Raw genomic sequence first — 13,557 nt, 5'->3', positions numbered from 1 at the left:
TTTAGTCGGCTCTGATCTAGGCTTCGTTGTGTCAGTCTAGATTATCTTTTGTTTGCACTTTGTTATGTTTGGAGATTACTTGTATGTTGGGATTTTGAGATGCATCTATGTTGATGTAATTATTGATTCATGACATGTATATTTGGATTACTCTGGTTTATATTCCGCTGCGACTGTTGAGGTTTATATACATGTTTATGGTTTTTGAATTTTGAATGTGGTGTAGCCTCTATTTCTTGAATGAATGCATTATTCGCAAGTTTAATTGCTTTAATAGAAATAGGAGTGTTACAAGTTGGTATCAGAGCTATGGTCAGTCGTGTCTAGACTTATACTTGTTGTATTTCCCTGTTGTGTGCGAATGGTAGCATAGTACCTTCGACATTTGCTTTGTTGTGCTGTTTTCTTAGCAGTGAGTTGGTTGTGTAGTGCTGAGATGGCAGGTGGTAGAGACGATGCGGCAATTGCGCAAGCTTTAGCGACTATGGCACAAGTGTTGGCCCAGTCGAATGAGAATGCGGTGGCTAACCGTAGGAATGAGGGTGAGGCCGAAGAGATGAGGCTCGATAGGTTCTTGAGGAACAATCCACCGACTTTAAAAGGGAGGTTCGACCCAGAGGGAGCACAGACTTGGGTGCAGGGTATGGAACGGATTTTCCGAGCTATGGTTACGGGAAATGACCAGAAGGCTCAGACTAGCGACTCATATGCTAGCTGAGGAAGCAGGGCACTGGTGGACTAATGCCAAAGGAAGACTTGAGATGGGAGGTGATGTGGTGACCTAGGCTAAGTTCAAGGTCGAATTCTTGAGGAAATATTTCCCTGAAGACTTGAGGACCAAGAAGGAGATTGAGTTTCTGAATCTGAAACAAGGAAGCATGTCTGTAGCCGAATATGCGGCGAAGTTCGAGGAACTTTCGAGGTTTTATCCTTACATAAATGAAAAGAAAAAACTCACTACCAACGTTTCCATCCACAACTCTTTTTCTACTAATTCACCTAATAATTTCTTAATTAACAATTAAAATGAGAAGTAACTATCATTTTAGTATTTCCTTCAATAAATAAAAACTATCATTTTATTACTTAAATTAAACAATGGAAAAATTACCCATCATCATCATTTATTTATTTATTTATCATCATCATCACCATTTATGACTATAATCCTACAAGTTCTCTAATTATTTTTTCCCTCCAATTTTTTCCACCAATTCGATTTTTTCTTTTAGTTGAAATGAACATATTAGCAACCTCAATACACTTTCTTTCCACCGTCTCTTCTTTAAAATCAATCAACTCCCCAAACAAACCACCAAACCTCTTGAAGAAGCTTTCATCCCAAACATGTAATGGAACACCCCTCAACCTAATCCAAGTTCTTCTTGATTGTGCCACTAAATGTGGTGACCACCTAATAATCTCCTTGAAAGTAGCCTTACACCAAACTTGTCTCTCTTTCCTTTATTTTTCAAAAACGTCCACCGACTCACACCTCAACAACACCATTCTCTCCCCCATAGGACACACCTCTACCCCCACCAACCCTCCGTGAAAAAGCTTTGCTGGATTGATTTCACTTTTTCACGGTGAGGTAAGAATCCCACATAACAGCCTCTGATGGCGTAGCCTCTAGAATCTTGCCTTTCGGTCGCACCACCGAACCATGCTGAAACTTGTTAACCAAATCACTCTTGAATGACACACCTTCAGCCACTTTACCTCTCTATCCACGTCAAACCTATTTGACAGATGCCCACCCTTCTCCTCTTTCTCTTCTCTTCCAAACATAGCCTTATTGACCTTCTATTTGTGAGACCCCGGCAAACCTCCACCAACTTCCTCTCCATCTCCTCCACATCATCCACCACTCCAAACTTCACAAAACCAAACCTTTTCCCCCATTTGTCAAGCTTCTTTGGGATGAACACCTCACATACACTACTGAAACTCGCAAAAAGCTTCCAAAGATCCGTCAAACCACCTCCTCCGAAAAGTTTGTAACAAAAAACAGGATTGAGACCTTGTCAATGTTAGAGCCACCATACCTGAAATGTTTTTTTCCCTATCTGCTCAGTTTGAAACTCACTCGTGGGCCCCTCCCCTCTCACACCTTCACTCATTACTTTCTCACTCGTTTTTTTTTTTAATTTAGAATATGTAACCGTTGTAGTAACTATAAACAAAAAATTAAATAAATAGTGATTGTTGATTAAGTTAAAACAATTCAATTACATTCTTTAAACATACTTTACGTAAGATGAATACATTAAATTTATTAGATTTTGATTGTCGCAAAACTTTTATGCTTATGTTTATATCACTGAAGGCCATTGAATAAAAAAATAAAAATGTGGCAGCCTCTTAAGCTTTCTTCAAGGTTACAACCTCTTATTGAGAAACTTAATTTTCAATGGTTTGTTAGAAATTGGAAATGGAAGAGAGAGTTATGTCGTATTAGTTTCCCTCTTCTGTGACATTTATCAACCAACAAAGAAAATTTTTGTGTTCAACAATGATGTATCATTTTATTTTTGTGTCAAAGAGGTCGCGCATGTCCTTGGTATTGAAGATACCGGGACTAGTTTAGCATACTCCCCTGCAACAAAATTTCCTTAGTTTTTTTTTTTTTTTTTGACTTGAAAAGAGAATTCAATTTGCCAAAATAAAATATATAAAACCAAAATAAAAAATAAAATAAAAACATCAGATGTTAAGGTGATGTTAGAAAAAATGGTCATAGATGACGAGCAAAGCCAATCAAACTTCAAAAAAATTGTTTATTTTTTTCCTGATTGAGCTCATTTTGATATGCTCTCTGGATCCCAAGGGACTGTGTGTAGCGTCTTGGGGAATGGTAGAAAACTTGGACGCCTTAGAAAAGGTTAATTGGCTGAAAATCATTTTCGATAATCTTCATGACTCTTTTGATAAACTTAAGGCTGTGAAGGATGAGTTGGGTAAGCAACACTACTTTAACGGGTGTGCTCCCATTTTTTGAGGTAATAATTTAAGTTCAATGTCCAATTTTTTTTATTTTTTTTTTAAATCTCATATTTTTTATATCAATTTTTTTTCCTACTATTAATATTTGTTAACATCAATGTTAGGCAATGGTATTTAGAAAAAGGCTTAAATATGCTTTTCATCCCTGCAATGATAGGCCATTTGATTTTTCATCCCTGAACTTACTAATCCTCCCATTTTGCCCCTGCAAATATTAATCATTTTAAAATTCGTCCTAATTAAAAAAAATTACTGAGGTGGATGGTAATTAGATATGTGGCAACTAGCGACTGGCTTTTTGTCAGGACACGTCAGCAGATGGCAATTGCCATGACATTTTTGCCCTTAAAGAAACTGACCACGCGTGAAATGTCCATAATGCCCATGTCTTCATCTTCCCTCTTATTCCCACTTCTTCTCACTCGGCCATTCACAATAGCATTCTGGACATCATCAATTTCTTCATAAGTCTTGTCATACTCCAATTTTTGACCTAAGGCTCCACTGACACATGTCACTCGACTCTGATCGATCTCTGATTTTTCAGTAAAAAAATTCGGCAGGGAGGTATTTTAAAATACTTCATTTTTTTGATTCCGAGTCGGACCTTCTTTTCTCTTTTTATTTTCTTTCCATCTTTTATTAATTTTAATTTTAAGATTAATTACTTTTTTTTATATTTAATAATTTTTATTTTCCATCTTTTAATTTTATTTTTCTTTAAATAATTTAGTTTAATTTGTTTTTATTTTATTTCGTATTATATTTATTTTATTTCTTTTTAATTAATTAGTGTCCAAAAAAAACAAAGTGTCAACAGGTCCAAAATAAAATGTACAAGGTCTAAAAAAATTTCAAGTCAAGTGTCAACTTTAACATTCCTTTTTCAAAATTCACCATAATTGTCCATCATTTCCATTAAACCAATTTTCCATTTTTCATCAACCTCCTCACCTATAAATAGAGCCCTCATTCCACACAATTTCACACACCAAAAGTTCTCTTGAGTTGTCAAAGAACTTTTATCTCTTCTCCCTCTTTAGCTTGTGTTGACGAGCTATTCTTTTCTTCTCCCTCTTTTTTCTGTCCCTTCGGAATAAGTCCATTCGGAAAAGTCCCTTCGGTAATTTTTGTCCCTTCGGTTGTCAATTTATTTTATTTTCTTGCATTTTATTTCTTTTTATCATTTTTGCATTTTTTTTTTATTTCTATTTAGCATTTTAATTATTCTTATTTATTTTCCAGCAATTAGAATGTATTTAGGTCCAATGTAAATATAAATGAGAAAAGTGTGTGGGTGTGTGTGTCCTTTTATTTCTTTACCGCCTTATATATATCCAAAAATGCAAAAAAATTAGATCAGGGATTTTGTGGTGATCCAACGTCACTACAAAAATCCACGCGCTTTTATTTTTATTGCTTCGTTAGTTTAATTTTTATTTAATATTCCAAAAAAACAACAAAAAACATGCAAATAATCAAAATCACAAAAATATTTTCATAATAAACCTTGATCCAAATCAAGTGACCGCATTTTTATTTTCTTTTCTTAATCAAACTTCAATCAATTTAACTTTACTTTAAGCCTCTTTTTTCAATATTAAAAAACACAAACAAATACTCATTTGCCACTTGGCTTTTCATTTTAAAACCTTTTTCAAAACTAATAAAATACACTAAACAAATCAAACGTCAATTTCTACCCCGAACTACGAGGTTTTCATCCCTCACGGGTACGTAGGCAGAGGACCATGTCCTTCCAAATCAATAAAAAATGTAGATAATTAGGTCTTTATTTTTCCACTTTAATTCCTTCTTTTCAAAAATAATAAGCAAGTTATAGCACATTAATTAAATAAAATCAAGAGGTTCCCGTAGAGTACTACGGACATAAAGGGTGCTAATACCTTCCCTTTATGGAACTAACCCCCGAACCCTAAATCTTTTCAAATAGGGGTAGTTTGAACTTTTTTCCCCTTTCTCTTTAAAAATTAAATGTTCAGTCGTGAAATGAATTAGTGAGTCAAAAGCTAATCAAATAGCCTTGATCTCCAAAAAATGACGCGACAGAAATGGCGACTTCACTGGGGATATCCCCTAAGAGGCTTGAGCCTAACTTGGCTTTATTTAATTCTTTGTGCTATAACTTGCTTAAAACAAAAAACAAAAATAAAGGATGGAAATACGTGTATATATGTTCTCTCTTCTTTTTTCTTCTTTCTAAACGTGAGTGGTGAGATAAGTCCATTACCCAGACTTGAGAGAAATATTAGGATAGGACGGTGGTATAATCATAGTGCTACGCCAAGAGTGAATTTTGGTGTTGGCACATGTGATAACCCCACTCAGCTAAGGAATCTTGGAAATATACTATGTTGGCATGAGTATTTGTGTTTGACATGTTATTTTCAAGTGACCGCTAAAAGTTGAGAACCTTTAGTAACCCTTAACTCATCTTGGCATTTTAGGGCGTAGTGCGGTGGCTAGCTTTGAGTAATCTTGGTTTAGTTGATACGCGATACTACATTCAGACGAGACTTTCTTACGAACATCGTTGGAACGGAAGTATTTTCGTAACCCGACAGTGTTCGCCAGTGGTTGATGACTCTGGGAACTTGGTAGAACCCGTGATACAGGTACATGTGAAACCATAGTCCCTACCAAATGGCGTTGTTACCCTTAAACTCCAACATTGTGGACTTAACCTCACCATGCATTCCATGTTCTTTAGCATAATCATGCATACATGCATTCATTCATTCATAAAACATTTTTCTCACTAATATCGAAGGACTTAGATAAGTTCTTGTAAATATCAAAGATACAGACCTCGTAAGGAAGAACACCAAGAAATACAAAAAATCTTAACTAAGCTTTAGCTTTTGTTAAGAACTTTTATCCTTGGTTTCGTTCTTACTTTTGAAAAGGGAACCAATTGCAACATCTTCACAATTTTCAAATAAAACAATGTTCCTTATCAAGTTTACAATTACTTTGACAAATCCTTCAAAAAAAATGTGTATATTTTTGCATAAGCATAACATGCATCATTTTGCATACATAATTTCAAGTCTGAGTCTTACACTATGTCTTTTCTACTAAAGGTCAATCCATCTCAAAGGTGTCCCAACTGTTCTCGTCCAAAGTCAACTCGCACCTACAACACTCGTGCAAACAAAAAAGAGAACGTATCAGTTTGAACAAGAAATCCATGAGCATTCGTGAAGAGGTAACAACACTATTGACGTTCCTTCCGCTACTTTTTGTTCAATTAATGTTTGTTTGTTGCTTTTCGCTTTTCAAAAAAAAAAAAACATCCTTTCGTCCCGCCCGAGATGAAAGTGATCTTGTGTAGGGCTTTTTGCTTTAAGTATTGGTCATCATTAATAAAAAGGTTGTTTTGATCCCGACTTTATTTTATTTTGTGCTTTTTCTGAAAAATGGTAATACAAAAAACCAAAAAAATAATAATAATCATTCTCATATATCTGCATAATCATTAGCTTGTACTTACTTGTCAAAATCAATAATCAAATCATGCATTAATAAACTCGTTGAACATAATAACTATGTACTCTCTCCCAACTTTGAGTTCTCTGTGACCGAAGATAAGGAAGAGGAGAATGAAGAGACTCCCAGCAAGATCTCTCTCCCACTGGGGCATCTTAGCCGTCAAAGTTGCAAAGAAAATATCAAAGAAGATTGTCCAAAAAAAATTGCTTTCATTTACAAAGACTGGCACGAGATGCTACCACTTGCACTTCATGAGTATTGTCCGGTAGTACACACTTCAACAGGGGCAACCCCCTCTTTCCCTCAATATACAACATGAAGGTCGGGCTTCCCATAGAGGTCGAAGTCCCGTCAATAGGAGTTCTGCTGGAGTCCCAACTTGATCGAACTAAAATGTGTGACGACCTTGTGCAACTATATCAAAAAGAGGTTTGAAACAAACTTCCAACAAGAAGGTTTGTCCCCGTGAAACTCAAGAAAGAGACTTTGTACTCAAAAAGATACTATCTTTCCAACCAGACTCCAGGAGCAAGTGGACACCTAACTATGAAGGCTCGTGTACAATGATTTTTAAAATTACGGATGGTGACAAACTCGCACGTCTTATGAAAGCCGATGCAGTCAAGAAATACTTTGTCAAAAAATAAAAGCTCGATAAGTCGCAAACCTGAAAAGGCGGCTTAGGCAAAAATGGGCGTCTCGGTGGACTGAAAACCCGAAAGGGCGGTTCAGGCAAAAATTAGAGACATGAACAAAAATAATTATCCTGATAGATTAAAAACCCGAAAGGGCGATCTATGCAAAAGTTAAGGATCAAAAGACAAAGTAACTGCATCCGGTCGGGCACAATCCACTTGGGGCATCCAGCTATCAAAAGACCTCCGATATGAAGCATCTGCAGATCAAAGACTCGGAACAGGGGCATTCAAAGTTGTTAGGGAGAATAGCAGTTATTGTATTCAATGTACCATCCCATACATTTACCATTTTTCAAAGATCCGTGGAGCCATGCCCTTGGTAGGTCACCACTCAATTCATCAAATTTGAGCCTGTCCCCATCTATTTGGAACTCTCATTTATTCTATTTGCATAATTTCTTCTATTTTTTATGGCAATACTTAAAGCAAAGATTTTCAAAATACAAAACTTGTTTTACATCTTTTGAAAAGTGTGAACAACAAACACACTCTCTTTGAACTCGTGAGTAGGTGAAGTGTACATCAGCATCCGCCTCGAGAGCAGTTACATTCCGAAAGAGGAACATGGCTAAGCAGTATGGAGAGGACCTCTACTTTGAGCAAGATGCTGTCACAGTCGAAAAATAAAAAAATAAAAAAAAGAAATGCAAAAAATCAAAGCTCGCTAAGTTGAAAACCTGAAAAAGGCGGCTTAGGCAATAGAGAGCGTCCCGGTGGATTGAAAACCCGAGAGGGTGGTCCAGGCAAAAATTAGGGGCAAAAAAAAAAAAAATATATATATATATATATATATATATATATATTCCCGGTGGACTGAAAACCCGAAAGGGCGGTCCAGGCAAAAGTTAGGGATTTTCAAAAAAATAAAACAAAAAAAACATGACTGCTGAAGCATACCAATGGAAGAACACTCTGTGCCGATTTACAAATGGCGACTTCTTCCAAACGTTTTATCAACAATGGGCTTGCCCCCAGGAGGCATCAATTGCTACCTTGTGCCAGGTTCTTACATCGTCAATGGCTCGATTTGTTCACAATAGTATCATCTCCAAGGAAGTTTGCCGAGTGTTTGTACTACGATGTCAGTCCACCTCCCATCTTGCCTGTCTTGTCTCGTTTCATCGAGTCACCTGTCATATACAGTCTATATAGTCATGCAGTTGCATATTTGTATATTCACACATTCATACATTTACACATCCATGCATTCATACAATCATGCATTCATCAATATTTTCACATATTCGTACGTTTATACGTACACATCATATGCACAACATCAATTCACAAATAATTGCATCAGTCGTCCAGAATCTTGATTCGATCGTGTCTCTTCGGTTCAGTCTTAACTTACCATTGTGTCAAGCCGCAAGTTTCTACAAATAAGCCTCTTCCATTTACCTTCTTATTGTCAAAGTGTCATCCCTGGCGTGAAGCCGTGCTAGTCATGACACTAATCAAACTTCAGTTTCAATTTCAAAAAGTGTCATCCCCAGCGGTAGCTAAGCAAGTGGTATCACCAGTCAATTTCAACTCTCAATAGTGTCATCCCCAGTGTGACTGACCAAGTTGTCCTTTCATTCTTACCTTTGTTAAGCTATCTCATCGATAGTTAGGTAAAAGTATCATTTGTCTTTGTTAAGCTATCATTTCAGGATAGTTAGACAATGTTGTCCTTTCATTCTTACCTTTGTTAAGCTATCTCATCAATAGTTAGGTAAAAGTATCATTTGTCTTTCTTAAGCTATCATTTCAACGATAGTTAGACGATGGTTTTTCTTTCATTCTTACCTTTGTTAAGCTATCTCATCGATAGTTAGGTAAAAGTATCATTTGTCTTTGTTAAGCTATCAGTTCAACGGTAGTTAGACGATGGTTTTTCTCTCATTCTTACCTTTGTTAAGCTATCTCATCGATAGTTAGGTAAAAGTATCATTTGTCTTTGTTAAGCTATCATTTCAACGGTAGTTAGACGATGGTTTTTCTTTCATTCTTACCTTTTTAAGCTATCTCATCGATAGTTAGGTAAAAGTATCAATCGTCTCTGTTAAGCTATCAATATGATAGTAGACAATTATTTTCCCCGGTGAAACTACATTCCCCTAGCGGAGTCGGACCCCTTTTCTTTCAACGAATTAGGGTATCCCGTTATTGTTTCTCATTCCAGTCAAATCACATTTGTTGTCCTGCATTCATACTTGCATCACATGCATTCATAGCATCTTAGGTCAAAAATGGTGTACTTTGTATTTAAGTCTTTTCGACTCGTCAAATCCAAGATTTCATCTTCGAATCTCCGAACGAAGAAAATTAAATAGGGGCATCAGTCATACCCCAATTTTTGACCTAAGGCTCCACTGACACATGTCACTCGACTCTGATCGATCTCTGATTTTTCAGTAAAAAAATTCGGCAGGGAGGTATTTTAAAATACTTCATTTTTTTGATTCCGAGTCGGACCTTCTTTTCTCTTTTTATTTTCTTTCCATCTTTTATTAATTTTAATTTTAAGATTAGTTACTTTTATTTTATATTTAATAATTTTTATTTTCCATCTTTTAATTTTATTTTTCTTTAAATAATTTAGTTTAATTTGTTTTTATTTTATTTCGTATTAGATTTATTTTATTTTATTTTATTTCTTTTTAATTAATTAGTGTCAAAAAAAAAACAAAGTGTCAACAGGTCCAAAATAAAATGTACAAGGTCTAAAAAAATTTCAAGTCAAGTGTCAAATTTAACATTCCTTTTTCAAAATTCACCATAATTGTCCATCATTTCCATTAAACCAATTTTCCATTTTTCATCAACCTCCTCACCTATAAATAGAGCCCTCATTCCACACAATTTCACACACCAAAAGTTCTCTTGAGTTGTCAAAGAACTTTTCTCTCTTCTCCCTCTTTAGCTTGTGTTGACGAGCTATTCTTTTCTTCTCCTTCTTTTTTCTGTCCCTTCGGAATAAGTCCATTCGGAAAAGTCCCTTCGGTAATTTTTGTCCCTTCGTTTGTCAATTTATTTTATTTTCTTGCATTTTATTTCTTTTTAGCATTTTTGCATTTTTTTTTATTTCTATTTAGCATTTTAATTATTCTTATTTATTTTCCAGCAATTAGAATGTATTTAGGTCCAATGTAAATATAAATGAGAAAAGTGTGTGGGTGTGTGTGTCCTTTTATTTCTTTACCGCCTTATATATATCCAAAAATGCAAAAAAGTTAGATCAGGGATTTTGTGGTGATCCAACGTCACTACAAAAATCCACGCGCTTTTATTTTTATTGCTCCGTTAGTTTAATTTTTATTTAATATTCCAAAAAAACAACAAAAAACATGCAAATAATCAAAATCACAAAAATATTTTCATAATAAACCTTGATCCAAATCAAGTGACCGCATTTTTATTTTCTTTTCTTAATCAAACTTCAATCAATTTAACTTTACTTTAAGCCTCTTTTTTCAATATTAAAAAACACAAACAAATACTCATTTGCCACTTGGCTTTTCATTTTAAAACCTTTTTCAAAACTAATAAAATACACTAAACAAATCAAACGTCAATTTCTACCCCGAACTACGAGGTTTTCATCCCTCACGGGTACGTAGGCAGAGGACCATGTCCTTCCAAATCAATAAAAAATGTAGATAATTAGGTCTTTATTTTTCCACTTTAATTCCTTCTTTTCAAAAATAATAAGCAAGTTATAGCACATTAATTAAATAAAATCAAGAGGTTCCCGTAGAGTACTACGGACATAAAGGGTGCTAATACCTTCCCTTTATGGAACTAACCCCCGAACCCTAAATCTTTTCAAATAGGGGTAGTTTGAACTTTTTTCCCCTTTCTCTTGAAAAATTAAATGTTCAGTCGTGAAATGAATTAGTGAGTCAAAAGCTAATCAAATAGCCTTGATCTCCAAAAAATGACGCGACAAGTCTCATCATCGATTTCAAGACTAACAATTTCTTCCTCTATTGCTTCCATTCCAACTTTGCTTCTTCTATTTTTTTTTTCTTTTGTTGTGTGCTTCATCATCAATTTCAACAGTGGTAACAATTCATCCAAAACTCAACAATTTCTGGGTTTAATAGTTAAAGAAAGTTATACAAAACACAACAATTCATCCAAAACCCATTTCTTCTTCCTTCACCTCTACCACTCCCCAAACAGTCACACAATTATCTTTTCCTAAATCAACAACACAACAAAAAAAATCAAGACATAAACAGAACACAACACAATTATCTTTTCCTGGAAACACATAGGCATAATAACATTTACCTTCATCCTTCCAAATATGATTCAAGCTTCTTATTCTTCTTTCCACCCTCGATTCAGTTCTTCGTCGTCCTCTCTTTCACTTCTAGATCTAAATCGAACTCGAAGAAGATGAAGTGGGAAGGATTACGATGTTGGTTTTTAAAGATTGATGGGTTGAAGATTTAATAGTGATAGTTATTAGGTTTGACAATTATTAGGGCTAATGGTGTTTGATGTTGTGTAGATATGAATATTGTTGATTTTGAGAGAGAGAGAGAGAGAGAGAGAGAGAGAGAGATGGTGAAGTAGATGAGATTGGAGGAAGAAGAAGGTGGAACACGACGGCGAAAGAGGAAGAAGGTGAAACACGACGATGGTGGCATGAGTGGTGGACCAAGAGTGGAACGGCGGCTTGAAGACTAGTTGTGGTGGTGTCCAAGGAAGGAAAAAGGAAGAAGAAGGGTAGACTTATATGTTCTCAATTGTCTTTAGTCATTAAGGGCATTTTCGTCCTTTCCTGTTAGTTTCTACGAGTCAACAACAATTTTTCCTATTGAACATGGCCACGTCAGCTAATCAGAGCCACATCAGCGAGATTAGGAGACCTAGGACTAAAATTAAAATGATTAATATTTGCATGGACAAAATGAGAGGATTAGTAAGTTCAGGGATGAAAAATCAAATGGCCTATATTTGCAGGGATGAAATGCATATTTAAGCCTTAGAAGAATAATATCTTTAGCGACAAATCCAGAGCCTAGTTTTACCCATCCAGGAATAAAATCTTGAAGAATATGTTGTGAATTCCGGACAAAATCACACCAATACAAAACTATGATGTGTGGAGCAAAAGAAAGTAATAACCAATATCAAAGTGAACACAAGCAATAATCAACAATAACAGCACCTAGATCTAATCTAGGAATCAAAGTGAAAAGCACAAAACCACAAGAAAAAGATAAAAGGAGAGAAGAGAGAAACAAACACACCAAAGATTGTTCACCCAGTTCGGTCCAAACTTGACCTACTCTGGAGGAGAGATTGATCTCTCCAATCTACTATCAATGAGTTCTTACAAAGAGATACAAAAGGGTTACAAGAAATTAGTTTTGACAAGTTCACAAAGAACAACCCTAATTTCTACCCGTTTTCCCAATCTCACCAATGAACAAGAAACTCAATGATTTTCACTCACCAATGTGTTTACAATGTTTCCCATCCCAAGAGAACTCTAATAAAAAAAACCTCAACCCTAAAGTTACCTCCTTTGATTTCCCAAGTTTCTCTCTCTTCAAGCTCACCTTCAAAATCTGCAAAGAACACTTATATAGCAGTCTTCAGCGTCGAAATCGTGTCACATTTTCCATCAATCGTGTCACGATTGATGCGTACGACCCAAGGTACGACCAACCTTATCTTGAAAATCTTGCCCAGCAAGCCAAAATCGTGTCACGTTTTCCTAAAATTGTGTCATGATTGGACGCCCTGATAAAAACTCATGACAGTACCAAAATCGTGACACACTTGCCAAATCTTGTCACGATTTCTCTGCTTCCCAACTTTGCATTTTGAAGACATACACAACATTCTCCACCTTGATTTCAAATTTATGATGATGCCACTTTAACCATGAACCACCAATCTCCTTTTTCTTTTTCACTTGCATCCAACTACACCAAGTAGCTCCACAAGTCGACACCAAACCCTCTTCAACCACGGAACGTTTCCCGCTTCCTTGAAGATCACCTTCCATCCAATCACCCTTGGTCTTTTAGGCAATCACACAAGCCACACCATACATTCTTCAAACCCCGAAATGCCTTTCATCCTCATGAAGAATTCACATGCTCACAACTAGAGCATAAACACCCAAGGCCTCCATAGTCGTACCATTCCAGGTGTCACCAACTCCACCTCAAGTTGAGCTTTCTCTACCTCAAATTCCAAATGTGTACACACACTATGCCTTCACCTTACAACTCCACCTCAAAGGTTGATCACGAGTATTATTCACACCGCCTCTCCAAACTAACCATAAGTATTCTTGTAACGCCCTATTTCTTTTAAAGCGAGAAAACCT

This window comes from Medicago truncatula, unplaced genomic scaffold (assembly GCF_003473485.1).
Source record: "Medicago truncatula cultivar Jemalong A17 unplaced genomic scaffold, MtrunA17r5.0-ANR MtrunA17Chr0c01, whole genome shotgun sequence".
In the NCBI taxonomy this organism is placed as follows: domain Eukaryota; kingdom Viridiplantae; phylum Streptophyta; class Magnoliopsida; order Fabales; family Fabaceae; genus Medicago; species Medicago truncatula.
This window is presented reverse-complemented; position numbering follows the sequence as displayed.